The sequence below is a fragment of the Panulirus ornatus genome, chromosome 8, assembly GCF_036320965.1.
Source record: "Panulirus ornatus isolate Po-2019 chromosome 8, ASM3632096v1, whole genome shotgun sequence".
NCBI classification, from domain to species: domain Eukaryota; kingdom Metazoa; phylum Arthropoda; class Malacostraca; order Decapoda; family Palinuridae; genus Panulirus; species Panulirus ornatus.
In genome coordinates, this window is record NC_092231.1 from 12,734,004 (window position 1) to 12,749,199 (window position 15,196).

At 41.7% G+C, this 15,196-nt stretch overlaps 4 non-coding genes across 4 annotated transcripts; 2 read left to right on the plus strand and 2 right to left on the minus strand.

The window, feature by feature from the left end:
• Positions 1-1,574: 1,574 nt before the first annotated feature.
• TRNAP-UGG (transfer RNA proline (anticodon UGG)) lies at positions 1,575-1,646 on the minus strand. The gene has a single exon. It is a non-coding gene; the product is annotated as a tRNA-Pro (tRNA).
• A 7,062-nt stretch (positions 1,647-8,708) lies between these two features.
• TRNAC-GCA (transfer RNA cysteine (anticodon GCA)) lies at positions 8,709-8,780 on the minus strand. Its single transcript has one exon. It is a non-coding gene; the product is annotated as a tRNA-Cys (tRNA).
• A 2,369-nt stretch (positions 8,781-11,149) lies between these two features.
• On the plus strand, positions 11,150-11,221 carry TRNAP-UGG (transfer RNA proline (anticodon UGG)). The gene has a single exon. It is a non-coding gene; the product is annotated as a tRNA-Pro (tRNA).
• A 3,519-nt stretch (positions 11,222-14,740) lies between these two features.
• On the plus strand, positions 14,741-14,812 carry TRNAP-UGG (transfer RNA proline (anticodon UGG)). Its single transcript has one exon. It is a non-coding gene; the product is annotated as a tRNA-Pro (tRNA).
• The last annotated feature ends 384 nt before the right edge of the window (positions 14,813-15,196 follow it).

Sequence of the window (15,196 nt, forward strand, 5' to 3'; positions counted from 1 at the left end):
ATTTCAGTCAAAACATTTCAACTCACTCTCCTTTCCATTTTCACTCCGATAAGCACTCTTTCCCTAGCACTAGACGCGCATGCTATCTCCCCCGCACTAGAAACATTGCCTCTCTTCACTGTGACCTAGACAAGAATACGGAACGGAGAAGTGGTGCCCTGGTTAAAGTCAATATTGCCAGAGCGAACTTTCTACCTCTGTCGTTTTTCAAAAGTCACTCGTGTCCTACAATTCAGTTTCAGAGCATTTCATTTCAATCCTGTAGTGGCATAAGTGTACTGGGCTTAGCCATAACCTCCATTCTGTCATGAAAAGCTCTCGGAACAAACATCTCAAAATCAGCAACCTAAATGCTGGGTACTTTGCATATGTGCGACACTTAGTTTTCCCATGAGCAGTTATTCCACATCGACAGCGACATCATTTGTCCCATTTCGAGGCACTGCTGGAATATATGAGGTGATACCTCTCCTTCCTCTCCCTTTAGATACAGTGGAATCCAAAGCTTTCAACTTTAATAACTCTCCACCTGTCATTTCACTATTCTTCTCCTATCACTTAACATTCCCTCTCTGTCTGCTGCAATGTTGCTTCCCTCTCATCTTGGTTAAGGTATCGTGAGTCATCTGCGTATGTCGCAGCCCCAATGACCTTCATTCAAAGTAAAGGAGTTGCTGTCGTCCTCCATTGTTTTTATGTAGAGACGACCTACACGACGATTGACCGTTATGACGCCTATACATTCCCTCGCTCAGTAAAGTTGCGGAATTTTCTTCCGTCCTTTGTCTTCCCATCTAACAATAACCTTTCCATCTTTTTTTTTTTCTTTTTTTAGGAGTCGAATCTCCAAACACCTGCAGAGCTTAAATAAATCCTTCCCACGTTCATTCCAATTTCACATTACCTTTCATCCGATTACACCATGATTGAGGTGCGCTTTTGCCCCAAATCATTTCGTATGCTACCAAAAGAAAAGTGCTTCGTGCTGTTTAATTGCTTTGCTACGACGACATGACGGCCGTGACGACATAGTCGTTAGTAAAGTGCTTTGTTACCGTAATAACCAATAATCGAATCCTTGGTTACGGCAGAAAGCGCCGAGAATTTTTGGCCAACTTGCGCAATTCCGCATCGATTCGCAAATTACTGCCTTTCTTAAATGACACCAGTCGTGACAGAGTAGCGGGCTTTTCCGAGGAGGCGTGCGTTGAATGTCAGAGAGCAACGACCTATAAACAAACACCAGCCTTCCATTAGCCTTGTTATAACTAGACGTTACCTGTCTGCCGAAGAGGCGCTGACTTAGATCTGCGCCGGGCAGGTCGTGGGGCCAGTCAGATGTATCACGAACTACCTAAGTAATATGTGTCATTTCATGTCCGTTTCATAAAGTAAGGCAGCTTAAAACGCTAGATTGCGAAATACTTACTTTAACAACTCGCTCAGATCTAGAGGAAACGTTTGCCAGGCAGCTCCGACACAACTCACTAAGAACGTACTCGGTGCTGCTCCAAAATCAATACCACCCCTGAATCACGAACGGTGCGTTGCATGTAAACACTAAATATAAGGAAGGACCTGTCCGGGATTTGAACCCGGGACCTCCTGCACCCAAAGCGGGAATCATACCACTAGACCAACAGGCCGCATGGCTTTCAAGGTCGGAGGCAAAAAACTGATCGTTCCATGAAAGGGGGAAAAAGAAGAGTCTCTGGCTAGTTTTTAACATACATACATTCAAGAAAAACAAAAACAAAAAAGAAATATAGGTGTGGGAACGTAAACACAGCGAACACGGGAACAGAGGTAAGGCAGAGGAGGAGATAAGGAACAGCTTAAGGTCTAAATAAAGGAACGAGGGAATGAAAAGTCCAACGAAAAAGAAACAGGGGAAACCAGAATCCCCGTTAAAAGGATTATGGGGATCAAGAGATCCACGAGAGTGTGTAAAGTTAGTGGAATCGAAGTAATGAACCAGTGACGGAGCTGTTCGACAGTAAGATTAGCGAGACATTGAGAAAAGATAAGGCAACTGGAACTCCAACAGACACAAAAGGGAGACGGAGAATAAGAAAAAAGATTAAGGGAAATAGGATGTTAAACAGAAAGGAGAAAAGCACAGGAGATCTATAACCACAAAAGAGTAAAAGAAAGTGGGACGTCTGTACAACAGAAAATGTGAGGCAACAAAGAAATCGAACAAAACTACCGCAAGGGCGAAAATGAAATAGAAAGATTATGGAAAATTGGGATCTAACTGAGAGAACATGAGGTGCAAGGTAAACAAGATGGATCAGAATAGAGCTAGAATTCAACAGAGGGAAGATGAGGTAATGAAGGCCTTACAAAACGAAAACTTGTAGTCAGGAAGCTCAATGAATGTAACATGATCAAGAGGATCGATAGAAATAGGTTTAAAGAAAAGATAGAAAATGAAAAGAGGGCTAGGGAAAAGAACAAAAAGTGTGTGTGTGTGTGTGTGTGTGTGTGTGTGTGTGTGTGTGTGTGTGTGTGTATGTGTGTGTGGGGGGGGGGGGGGAATCGGCATGAGATTCAAATGCAAAGAACAAGCAGAAAAAGAGGGTGAGAAGTTTCCTGGGGAAAAAAAAAAAAAGAGGAGTGCAAGATAGAGCTAAGGAAGCAAACGCGCGCGAAAGAAAGTGTCGGATTAATCTGAAGTAAAGGAGAAAAGGAATCTAAAAAGATAAGAAACTGAGACAACGAAAATTATGATCTTTGGTGCAAATAAAAAGAACCTGAGAACACGAGACAACTTGGGTTAAAAAAAAAGGAAGAACAAGGTAATGCCAGGTTCAATAAATGTAGAACAATGGAACAACCATCAACCTAAGAGATAATGCATGGGCGACGGCGTCTCTGAGAATCTGAGGCAGGAGTGAATGGGCAAGGGAGTTGGGAGGGTGAAAAAAAAAAAAAACACATACAACTAGGGGTCGGCGACTGCCACAAAGAGACCGGCAGAAAGAACAAGGAGACACCATTTCTGGCGGAAACGACATGGGACAGTAGAGGGTACAGTAGAAAAAAAGATAAAAGTCTGCAACTTCAGCAGAAATACAGCAACACATACACTCGGGTGTGTGTGTGTGTGTGTGTGAGTGTGTGTGTGTGGGTGGGGGGGTACAAGAAAAATATAACGGAGTTAAGGATCTTCCATAAAAGATAATGAAAGAACAACACCGTGTCGACCAAAGAACATGGTATGGGACTGAAGGCACGGAGATCACAATAACAAGAACACGATCCTTGCTTTGAAAACGGGGATTGGCTCTCTAACATAAGTAAGGCTTTAGGGTCCTGCGATACAGAACGGGAGGACGAGGAAGTCCAACAGAAAAACCAAGGGGGGACGAAAGATGCGCGGAATATAGAAAGATGGGGCGGCGGACTTCTGAGGGAAGGGAAACTGACTGAAAGATCAAAGGGGATGACATGTCGAACGGAATGAACAAGTCCTGTAGCAAGGAGTCGACAGGAAGAAGCAAAGGGAAAAATGTAGAGGAGGGGAGATCCATCAGAAAGTGCAAGGTGCATCGTGGATCTAAAGAAAGGAGCAAGGGAACTGAAGAGCAGTACAACCAACAAGAAAAGTAAGGGAGTGTGAATTAGAGGCAAACGAAAGCTTTAAAAGGGTTTACTGGGAGAAAGCAACAGAGAACGAAAATTCGACACTAAGAAACAAAGAAAAACGAGGATTTCAGTGGAAAGAACAAAGCTCCAGCAGAAAGAATAAGCGAAGATGCGGAGTGTAACGGAAAAAACAAAATAGGGAAACAGACAAGAAAGTAAATGGTTTCACAGAGAGAAACGAGGAGATGTTCAGTATAGTGAAAATGAAGGACTGAGGAGTCATTAATATCTGGTCATCACCCCTGAAAGATTTTGCGGAACTTTCTGTAGTTTCCCTTGACATATTTCAGGCTTTTCACAGCGTGTGGCATCGGGGTCTCATCTCTAAGTTCCCCCTCTTTTGGCTTTCCTCCCTCACTTTGCTCCTTTATATGTAGCTTTCTCTCTGGCCGATCTATTTCTGTGGTTGGTGATGGATCAGCCTCCCCCTTTTCTCCATCAAAAGCGGGGATCCTCAAGGTACTGCTCCTCTCCTTCACAAAAAATTTCAGTGCACTCATATGCTGACGACTCACCACTGCATTCACCCACATCCTTCAGTTTTTCTCCCTCCTCTCTCACTCGATCTGTTTCTTGTCTTGTCACAGCTTCCTAAGTAAACTCAGTCTTGGATAGGATAGTTCAGTGGGGTACACAAAATCTTGTTAAGTTTAATGCCTCCAAGACCCAGTTTCTACCCATTTCTCTATCGAAAACTCCTCTCCTTTGACGGTTCTGTAATTCCTCATCTTGACTAAATGAGCATCCTTGGTGTTACCGTAACATTAACTCTTTCTAGGAAACTGCACATTACAGGAAAAACTAAGTCTGCGGGTGGCCTGTTTAAATGTCGAAACTTCTTTTCTGAACAGGTGCACCGTTTATACAAGCGATTGATCCGTCCTTGTATGGAGTACTGCTCTCACATTTGGGGTGGTTCTAGCTCTGCATCCTTATTTGACAGAGCTGAGTCGGAAACAGTCAGCCTTATAAACTATCCCAGGATAACTTATAAACTTGACCCCCTTGTCCTACGCCACAATGTTGGTTCACATTCCCTCTTCTATAAGTATTACTTTGGTTTTTGCTCCCGAGAGCTAGTTCCTTGTGTGCTTACACCACTAACTAGATCACGCAATACTCGTCAAGCTGCTGCGTCACATGATTACTGTGTGGCCATCAGGAACTCAAGGGTGGGCCGTTTCGATACCTGCTTATTTCTCTGCATGTCGAAGCTTTGAAACTCCTTACCTTCTCATGTCTTTCCCAATAACTGTTAATTAAAGGGCACATTTCAAAAGACGGGTTTTTCACTTTCTCATAGATTCGTTGATACTTTCCTTTGCCTTTTTTTTTCCTTTTCAAAATTCTCTCTACATTTCAATTAAGACCCGGCCTTGATGTAGACTTTTGTCTGTGGCTGGAACCTTCAGCATAAAAACGCATATAATCGTGCCTACTACTTTAGTGGTGTTTATGTGTAGGTAATGGCATTCATACCTGCAGTCATTTATTTTGTACTTTAATGTTTACTTTCTATAGCTCAATGAATTAGACACTTTTTCATCCATATGATTAAGACTTTACGCAATGGGTTTCTGATCTGAGAGGGAAAGCTATTTTACGTAACCATTAACTCGATTTCTGGAGGAAGGAGGAAAAGGTAGAGAGGATGAAGATTATGATGACGAGGACGAAAGATAACCGCAGTAAAGATGGAGGGAGAGATGAGAGGGAAGAATGAAATGAAAGGTGGTAATGTAAAGGAAGGAAGGAGTAAAAGAGGGAAAAGTGGAATAGAACAAGTCGGAAGGGGAAGATGACAAGAAGCAAGAGGGAAACGAAAGATGAAGATGATATTGATCTGGAAAGGAGTGGCAGGAACAGGGGAATGAGGAAGTGAAAAAGTAGGAGGAAACAAGGTGACGAAATAGGGAAGTGAGAAGTGGAGGAAGAGGGAGAAGAAAACGAATGGAAGTGGAAGAGAATGAAGAGCAGGGGGGGTGGAGGGTCTTCCTTGGACATATCTTGAAGCCAGAGTTGATTCAGTCCATCACGTTTTTCATTCTGAAAACCGCGTGGCAGGTCGGTAATTTCCCTGTCTCACTGGGTATGACTGAAGAGATGGTTGGCGTCATTAACATTCCATCTTCCAACTTGATGCCAGACGCAGTCCTTCGATATCGGAATCGTGGACCCTTAACCAAGACATTTGTAAGTACTCCGAAATATGCAAATACATGTGTACGTTGGGAAGGTGGTAGATTCACCCCAATTTCCTTCACTTGCTACTGGAGAAGTAACAAGGGGGTCGACAGTAGGATGCAACAGGAAGAACGAGGAGTAAAGAGAAAAAACTCCTGTCGAAGGAACATGGAATCAGGTGGAGCGAGTGGGAGTCCGGAATCAGTGGCGAATCAGATGAAGTGAATCAACGCAAGAAGGGAAGAATCTCAAGCAAAGGAACAGTAAGTCTAAAGTTCCAATAGGCAGAGTAAGTGGTGATGTCAAACAGAGAGACAAAGACGCAACAAGGTGGTGTATTCGGGGAGGAAAACGCAACTGACATTTCGTGGTCCCTGTCCAACAAGAAGAAGAAAAAGTAAGGATTGTGGAGGGTTATCTTGTACTTAGAAAATGATTAGGTGATCCACAGGAAGAATGAATAAAGGGTAGTCTAATGCAAGGGATGAAAAGCATGTGTTCGGCAAGGAATAAGGAGTAACTCGTCTTAAAACGGTCAATGTTGTTATGAAAGGTCCTCAAAACGCAGGTGGTTGATACTTTTAACATAGAGAATATGGAGAGTGAAAAGAATAAGGAGTTGAGTTTGTCCAAAACTACTGGGGACTCCCACTCTATAAAGAAAAGCTATGGATGAAGGAAATAAACATAAAGAAGAAGGGGGCGAGGAAATTCTTCGAGAGCTAATACAAAGTTGAAGTTAGATGTCCATAACGATGCGATGGTGTAAAGGTCCAGGAGAATGAAAGAAGGGAGACCAATGGTTAGACAAAAAGAACTTCACTTGGTTTAACAGACATAAAACGAAGCCAGAAAAGATTCCCAAAAGAGGATATGTATAAGAGAAGAACCAGTAAGAAAAGAAAAAGAAAAGGCTAACAATTCTTATAGAATGGAGTCTGGATATTAGTAAGCACGAGGAAAAAAAGAGCTAGGTGCAAAGAGTGTAACAGGATCAGAGCATATGTTAAGAGTATGTTCAACAGTAGGAGCGAGGGATCAAAGGGTCAGCGTGGGACTAGATGTCAACACTGATAACAAAAAGTATCAGTTACAACAGAATTGAGGGTCGAGTCGAGAGTATGTCAAAGAGCAAGAGCAAGGGGTAACAAATCTGACAGACTGAAGGGTCGGGATAGGAGTATATCCAGACAAAGAGAGCACCAAAATACAAATTATCAGTATGGGAATATGTCGAGCAGGATGAATGAGAGGTAGGAGGACGTACAGAATTAATGGTGTGGGTGGTAGTTTGTCCAGTTGAGAGAGTAATGGAGTAATAGGACCAACAGAATTAAATATCAGAACAGGAAAAGGTTGAATAGAAAGAACAGAATCTAGCAGGGGAAAAAAAAAAACTTGGACGGAGGTCTAACAGGATAACGACAACAACAGAGAAATAACAGATCTTGAAAAAGGTTGCAGGGAAGGTCCAGCAAAAAGGATCAAAGGATCGGAATTCCGAGCGAGAGATCCAGTCTCCCCATCCTAACTGAGGGATTAGAGGGATACAAAAGAATTCAAACTGCATCAGACCACTGAATCCTTTCGAGGGTGTTTGTGACAGATGAAGATATCAAAAACTAGCAGATTAGTGTGGTAAAAGTTAAAATGTATACAGGTATTCCAAAGAGAATAAATAATCTGCAATTTGTCAATGTAACTTACGGAGGCGCAAGTAATGTAAGTCGTGGACTTGAAGCGAAATATTTAATCAAATGCCTTCTTAAACGTATCTATAGTTCTGCTTTCCACCACTTTGATGGGCAATTCGTTCCATATGTTAACAATGCTTTCGAAGACATAGAACCTCATCTCATTTGAGGTAAAACTTTTGCCCACGAGTTTGTATCCATTCATGGGAGTGAAATCACACGTATCAAGTCTTAGGTGACTTGATAGACATCTCTAATAAATTTTGAGGACTTGTATTGGATCACCTCTTAGCCTTCTCTTTTCTAAGCTAAGTAGTATTACGTCGTTTAATCTGCTGTCGTAGGATTTGTTTTTCAGGCCGAGAATCATCTTGTTAGCTCGCTGTTGTACTCTTTTTCATCTGTCTATGTTTTTTGATCAAGTAAGGTTAACGAAACCTGAGCACCAGTGAATTGTGAAGAGTAAGGATAATATCCCCAGACATAAATGTGAAAGCTTTGCTTATGAATCCGAGAACTTTGCTTGCTTGGCTTCAGGGTACGAGTGATTATTACAACCATGTCCTTTTCCTTGGTTATCTTTTGTAGTCCAACGCAATTCACATTATTACTTGCTTTTTCGTTTTTGATAACGTTACCCAAAACTTAGCCCGTACAGATATCAAAATTTATTCACCACCGGTGAACACAGTCTATTAGTTTGTCTATGTCAATCTGAGGCTGCAGCGAATTTCCCAGCGATGTGATAATGAAGCTGTCACAAGAGTGATTTCTTTGGTACACGACTTGTAAGGTCTAATCACTTTGAATTCTGATCATTAATCACCGCTCTTGGCCAGTCAACTAATACCCTGATCATCTTAGTACAACCTCATCTTCACCGTGTGACTTGACTTCCTCTCGTAACTTCAATGTTGTTTTATGAAAATGTATATAGATGAAATCAACTGCTTTACTTTCATGATTCATGTTGAATATATCATATCAAAATGTGGAGCAGATTTGTCAGACGTGAGCGATTTCGTCGAAATGGAAGTTATCAGGTTGCCCTTTCGGGCGTCGTAGCCATAATCTAGCGTAAGAGATTGATATATGTCACTCTTTTAATACGCTATCGTTATTCTGTGTAAATGTAGTCGCTAGAGTATCTAGAGCATACAAAAGAAAAAATCTTAAAAGAGGGGGCGCCCGGGATTGAACCGGGGACCTCTCGATCTGCAGTCGAATGCTCTACCACTGAGCTACACCCCCACACGGGCGTAAGAAAAGTGGAGCAGGATGAAAACTATGCCTTCACCAAATTATCCCTGATTAGTATCCACTTTCTTTTCCTTTTTGCCTTTTTTCACCCGAGGAGTTGGCCTCCACTGGGGCACTTCTTCTGCAGTAGAGTAAACCGCAAGACCCAAAGCCACCAGTTCTGGCATTGACAAAAAGTGGCTCGCCCACTTCATAGCCGTCTGTCATACTAATTAAAGTCTCTCACAATGGCATCACCTCTAAAACACTTAAGTTTTACTGCATGGTTGCCCAAGGAGCAGTTCTTTCTCCAACCCTCGTCAATCTCTTCTTAAATGACCCCCTTCCCCTCCCACTCAACACCTTCTGCAAGCCACAATATGAAGGTCTTTGAATCATAAGCAAACGACTTCACAATCACAACACAATACCCTGACGTCTAGGTAAGAACAGCAAACATGCAGCGCTACATCGCATAATCGGAACAACGGCTCACCCAGAACAGTAGGTTTGCATCGCTACAAAAGACTTGAATCATCTCTATAACTCCAAGCAGACACGAATCAAATCTGCACTTTCCCGTCACTTGGAATGGAAAACCCACTCCCATTCAGCAAAGCACCAACTATTCTGGGTATCACATATAACGCACTCACTCCCCACACTACAGACATCAACATAAAGCAACAAACCAATCCCGTTCTTGTACCAAATTAGGACAGAATAAAAGGTACCTTAGTCCCTTTTGAATCCTGTCTCCTTTGTTTACTTTGATGGATTGCCTGTCCTTTCGCCCAACCATGATCTTTATATGAGGTACTCGTCCCCCCCCCCCACCTTGTTCTCTTGGGTAACAATCTGTCTTTTGTTTCCGCTGTTGGACTCCCTTTCCCATGTTCGCTAAGATTCATCATACCCTAACTCCTATTCATTTTTATATTCTATCTTTCTATAAATCTTACAGGCTGTAGATTACGGACAGTATTGACCACGAACTGGAAACTACTTTTTTCCAAACTTTAAACACTTATAGGATCATAAAAAGTTCCTAAAAGCTCACCGATCCATTTTGTCTGTTGGCCTGGAGGATATGATTCCCACTTTGAATATTCAGCGTCTTCATATTGTACATCTTTTTCAAGACAGTATTGACAAAATTCCCAGTCACTTTCCTGCAAAATTTCTAATGCAGTATACTCTTTACCATGGTAGACATTGCTTTCTACCTGCTCGATGTTGTGCCAGAGGTAAAGTTGGATAGTGATCAGACTTCATCTATATTTTCGCGTCCCTACCACACAGAAGATAAGGCATTGAAGATTCTTCTGAATAAGGTCGTTTAGCAGATAACCTCTACGTAAACTGCCAAGTCTCCTCTTTTCTCTCCTTCCCATATATCCCCATATATTTTCACACGTGACGAAAGCATGGGATATCTCCTCGTGTCTTGAGGATATGTGCCTCTGATCTAGCCATGATCTCTTTTTCATTCGTCTCCCGACACCCAAACTTTCTTCTCCATTTAGGAGTATACCTTGGTGCAACCGATCTCTTAAGAGACGACACCGTTTTATCCCGTCCAGTTATCGCCCCGTCGCTCACCAGCCACACGGTTTTGACTCCTCTTTCTCTCCTCGTACAAAAAAGTTGTGGAATTATCTTCCTACTTTTGTCTTTGCCGTTCACTGGAATCTCAGCAACAAAAGATTGTATTACAAACATTTAGGGAAGTACAAATGCACCTTTACTCTCATCTTTCCCATCATCCAAGATGACCAAAAATAGGCTTTTTTTCCTCCCGTACCATTTCGGTTACTGTAGAAAAAAGTAGATAGACACCGCTTTAGGGATGTTGACCCTCTCTGCTCAGCAATACCAACCAGGTTAGTGGTGGATCCTGTACTACAAGCCTCCAGTTCCTTTTTCTGGACCATTTCCATTTCTAGAGTTCTCGCCTTCGTTTTACTTCAACATCCTGACTCCCGTGTCTTGTTTCCTGGATTACCTATTTCCTTGTTGAATCTGTGGGTTCCCCGTCCCTTCCTCTTTCCTCTGAACCAATTTTCCAGTGATCATTCTTTTGAATATCCTACCTCCCCTACCTCTCTCATCTTTATTCTAGTCACTTATATTTTCGTTCTGGTTCTTGGAATCCAACTCATATTCGTCCTTTTAAACTTTAGGGGAGGTGTCTTAATCTGCCTTCGTTTCTTCTGTATGTTTGATCATATCCTTCTCGCCTCCATTCATCTGTTTCGTTTCTTTTCTCTTTTTCCTAACACTTTCCTGTCTGGAGATTTCAGAACAATCAAAACATGAATTACGAAATTTTGTTTAAACACTTATTATGAATATTCTTCAATTTACTCGTATATCCACACGGCCTGTTGGTCTAGTGGTATGATTCCCGCTTTGGGTGCAGGAGGTCCCGGGTTCAAATCCCGGACAGGCCCTTCCGTTTTTAAAACAGTGTTGGGTTATTGATTCAGGAGTGCCGGGCAGCGCCATCGTGAGTGCGTTGGAGCAGCCTGGCAAACATTTCCACTAACTCTTGACTCAGATGTGAAGGTAAATATTTAGCGTCAGAATCTGAGCCGCTCTTACATTCTGATGTGAACATCAAAAGACGTATCATCAATTTGGTACCTGACTGATGAGTTCTACGACCTTCCCCAGTGCTGACTTACGCCAGTGTCACATTAAGAACACGTAATAGTTACAGTGCTCGTTGATCACCGACTAGTAGGCTCATAGTTTTGTGGTTAATATTTCATTACGGTTGTGGCAACGTTACCACACTGAGAATGAACTGATTCTGTTTTATCTTACCTAGTAAGAAGCAGTAGAATTAGAAATACTCGATCTAACATAACTTGGAGTAGCTTAATATACATTGCCACGTAATCAGTATGTATGTTGACGAATTCAAACAAAATATTCCCATTTGAAAAGCAGTTTTCCTTAAATCCATTTATATCTTGTATGGTTTACACCATTAGTGTTCATTGCATGTATGATGTAGTTCTCACTGCATTACTGTATTATGTCCTTCACAAACTATAAATGATATCAATTCCAGTCAAAAAGAACGTAAAGTCGCAAATTTGTATATAATAGCGCATCTTGGCCGGTACATATGGGTGAACTTTACTGTTACCAGGAATCGAAACCGGGTTTTACATCAACAGCGCAAGGTTGTAGGATCACGCCCTCTAACACATCCGTATATAAGTTAAGTATAGAGTATATCTTCCATGAGTCTCGATGTGATGCCAAACCATAATCATCAGCTTTATATTCCGTAATTCAAGGTGTCTTCCTCTTTTCTGACCAGATCGATTTATAATTAACTTTTCTAATCCACGCTTTTCGGCGATTCATTTTCCTTGAAGTTTCCTTTAGTTAATCCCATATCTGATCCTCCTCTCATACCTAAATCTATACCCTTTTCTATAGCTGCCTTTCTTAACGCTTACCGATTATTCCTTAATGATGTATATCAATGATGAATATGCCTGTTTCAAGGAGGTAAGACAAACATTTGCAATTGCTTTTACGTTCCATAAAATCTTCCCTTTTTATTCATTCCAGATTTCCGTCTCTTTTCCCCGGAGATCCTCTAAGCATTCAGAGTCGCGAACCTTTTTCCTTTAAGACTTTCCTGCAAAATTTCCATCACAGAATATTTTCTCTTTGTGATATATAATGTTCCTCCTCAACTTTTTTCCTGCCCGATATTGTGCCGGAGGGAGTGGTTGGTGAAGTACCTTCTCCTTTATATTCTCGCTTCTACCAACAATACGATGAGAACTTCATAACGTTACTATATACTGTCTTGCAGGAAAGAACCTCGTCAGGGACCATCAGATCACCCGTTACCTGTTACCATATACTCTCCCAGATACACTTGGACAAGGCGTATGGTCGACATAGGATATCTTCTCGTATCCTCGTCTCGTGTGCCTTTAAGATAGCTCCGACTTTTTCTTCTCTATTTGGTCTCTACCCAAAACTAAAGTTTTCCATTACACTTGAAAGCACACCGAAGTGTAACCCACACCTGAAAATCGAGACAATTCTATCACTTTGAACTGTCACCCCACTGCTCTCAGTTCTGCCGTGTCCAAAGTCTTTGAAACTTTCCTTGACTCTCACTTTCTCTGAACTTATAATCTCATTTCTTTCTTTCAGATCATCAATACGACTTTCGTGGTGAAAGGCCCCATGTGATCTTTCCTTGTGATTCACTTCAGGTCTTCCTCTCTCTTGGATTTTGTCGTGGCCCCTCGACATCTTTGAAGCATCTGACGGGGAGTGGCGTAATTCTTTAATTTCTATGATTTCTCTCTGAATTCTCTGCTTCTGTCTGTTCTCTAGTCGGTTCAATTTCGGTAGTCGTTTATGGTGCAATTTCTCCCTATCATCATAACAACGGGCATCCACCTTATCCCGTACTCTTTACTCTCTCTATGTATATCTGTTTTTGATTTCTTGACACCGAGCCATGTTTACTCTTACGCCAGTCATTTCACGCTTACTATTTCATCGTCCTTTTTCGTAATTTCTTCTTTCTCTTTCTAGCACTGAACCCGTCTCCTTTCTTGGTGAACTTGCGCAGCATATTAGAGTTGGAAACAAGTAAATTGAATTATCATTGTGCAATCAAGTAATTTTGATTAGAGCTCTATTTAAGTCTCACTAATCTCCACAAATTCTATATAAAACAGTACAGTTCACCACTGCAAAACCATACATAGATATGGTGGGCATACCCATCTCCTCTATTCCATCTTAAAATTACCAAAAAAAAAGAGAAAATATTCATCACAAAATCTGCTCCTCAATATGTGGGGCTGTTGCATAGTTGTCGTAATTTTCCTTCTTGTGAAGAGATGTTCCATATTGACGGGAATCTGATTAGTACCAGCTCGCATACCTGAGGAGAAGGATGTTCACATCTCTCTCAGCCAGAGAGGATTCAGTATGTTCTGCCTCACTGATCCTCCTATAGCAACCTCCCTTCGACCATCCCTTCCCAGCCGTCGTCATGTTGCTGCCCTTTCTCTGTTCTGTTGTTATCATTCAGGCCACGACTTTCATGAGCTGTCTTTGTGTATGCATGCCTGTTATTAAGGCATGGGTTTCTGATACGCAGTTGGCTACAGCTTCCCATTTCTTCTGTGTGGGGGCCAGCCACTAAAGGATTGATGGATATATTGCCTTCTTCACTCATTCAACGAAGCTGTGGCATTCTCTTCCTTTCTTTGTCTAGACCATTCTCTACGATCTTCCATCCTTTAATTGTCAGGTTTCAGACAGCTTAGCTGTAGTAAATCTCTTCATTTTCTCGTCTCGTGCATTTCATTTTTCCCTCCATCCGAGATAGCCGAGAATAGGGCATACTATTGCCCATGCCATATCGGCCGCCATAAAGAGAACATATGCATCACTTCACAGTATTCGTCCTTCTCTGCTAATCATGCGAAATCGCTGGAGGATGAATACCGTTAGTTCAATTCCTTGAAGTTTACTAAATCCTTTGATTTCTCGCCTGAAATCCTTAACCATTGTTTTGTCTCTTGGGTCACTGCCTCTTTGCTGTTTTTTGTTGGGTCCTCCACCCCATCCTCTATCTTTTGAATTCCGATTCCTTTGTTCATTCTGCTGGATACCTTAACCACTGTATATTTACAGTGTCTGTAACTGGGTCCTCTCTTCCCCTTGTCGTTCCTTTCAGAATCGAAAACCGTCTAGTTCTTTCTCTTAGGTCTCACGGTGACTTTTGTTCCTTCTGTTGAATTTCGTTTCCTTGTTCTCTATCTTAAATCTTATTCAACCCCCTTATCAGTGTTTTCTTATCACATAGATGCTGACGAAGTAGACCACGAATTAATGATTAGTTTTTATTCTTTCCTCTCTGATTTTAACATATAATAGATATTTTGCCAGATATCTAATCCAGTAAACCATGTGGCCTGTTGGTCTAGTGGTATGATTCCCGCTTTGGGTGCAGGAGGTCCCGGGTTCAAATCCCGGACAGGTCCTTCCTTATATTTAGCGTCAGCATGTTGGGCACCTCTTCAAAACAGTGTTGGTGTTGATTCAAAACTATAAAGGTAAGTTATCCGAAATCCATTAATTCCTTGTATGTTTTACATTATATGCGGTCTGGTGCATTTTGCAATTCCTTACTGCTTTAATAACTTTCGGAAATTATATCCAGTATCAGTTCTACTGAAGAAGGATGCGAAGACGCAAAATTCTATATAATAACACAGATTGGGCAAAATGTTTGGATGCACATTGTCTCGACAAGAAATGGAATTTGAGTTATTACGACCACATGGCAACGTACTGACTACCGCGAAATCAAGCCGGTTGATTCAACCGTGTATTGATTACGACGAAGATAAAGCGGTTCTTCTGCT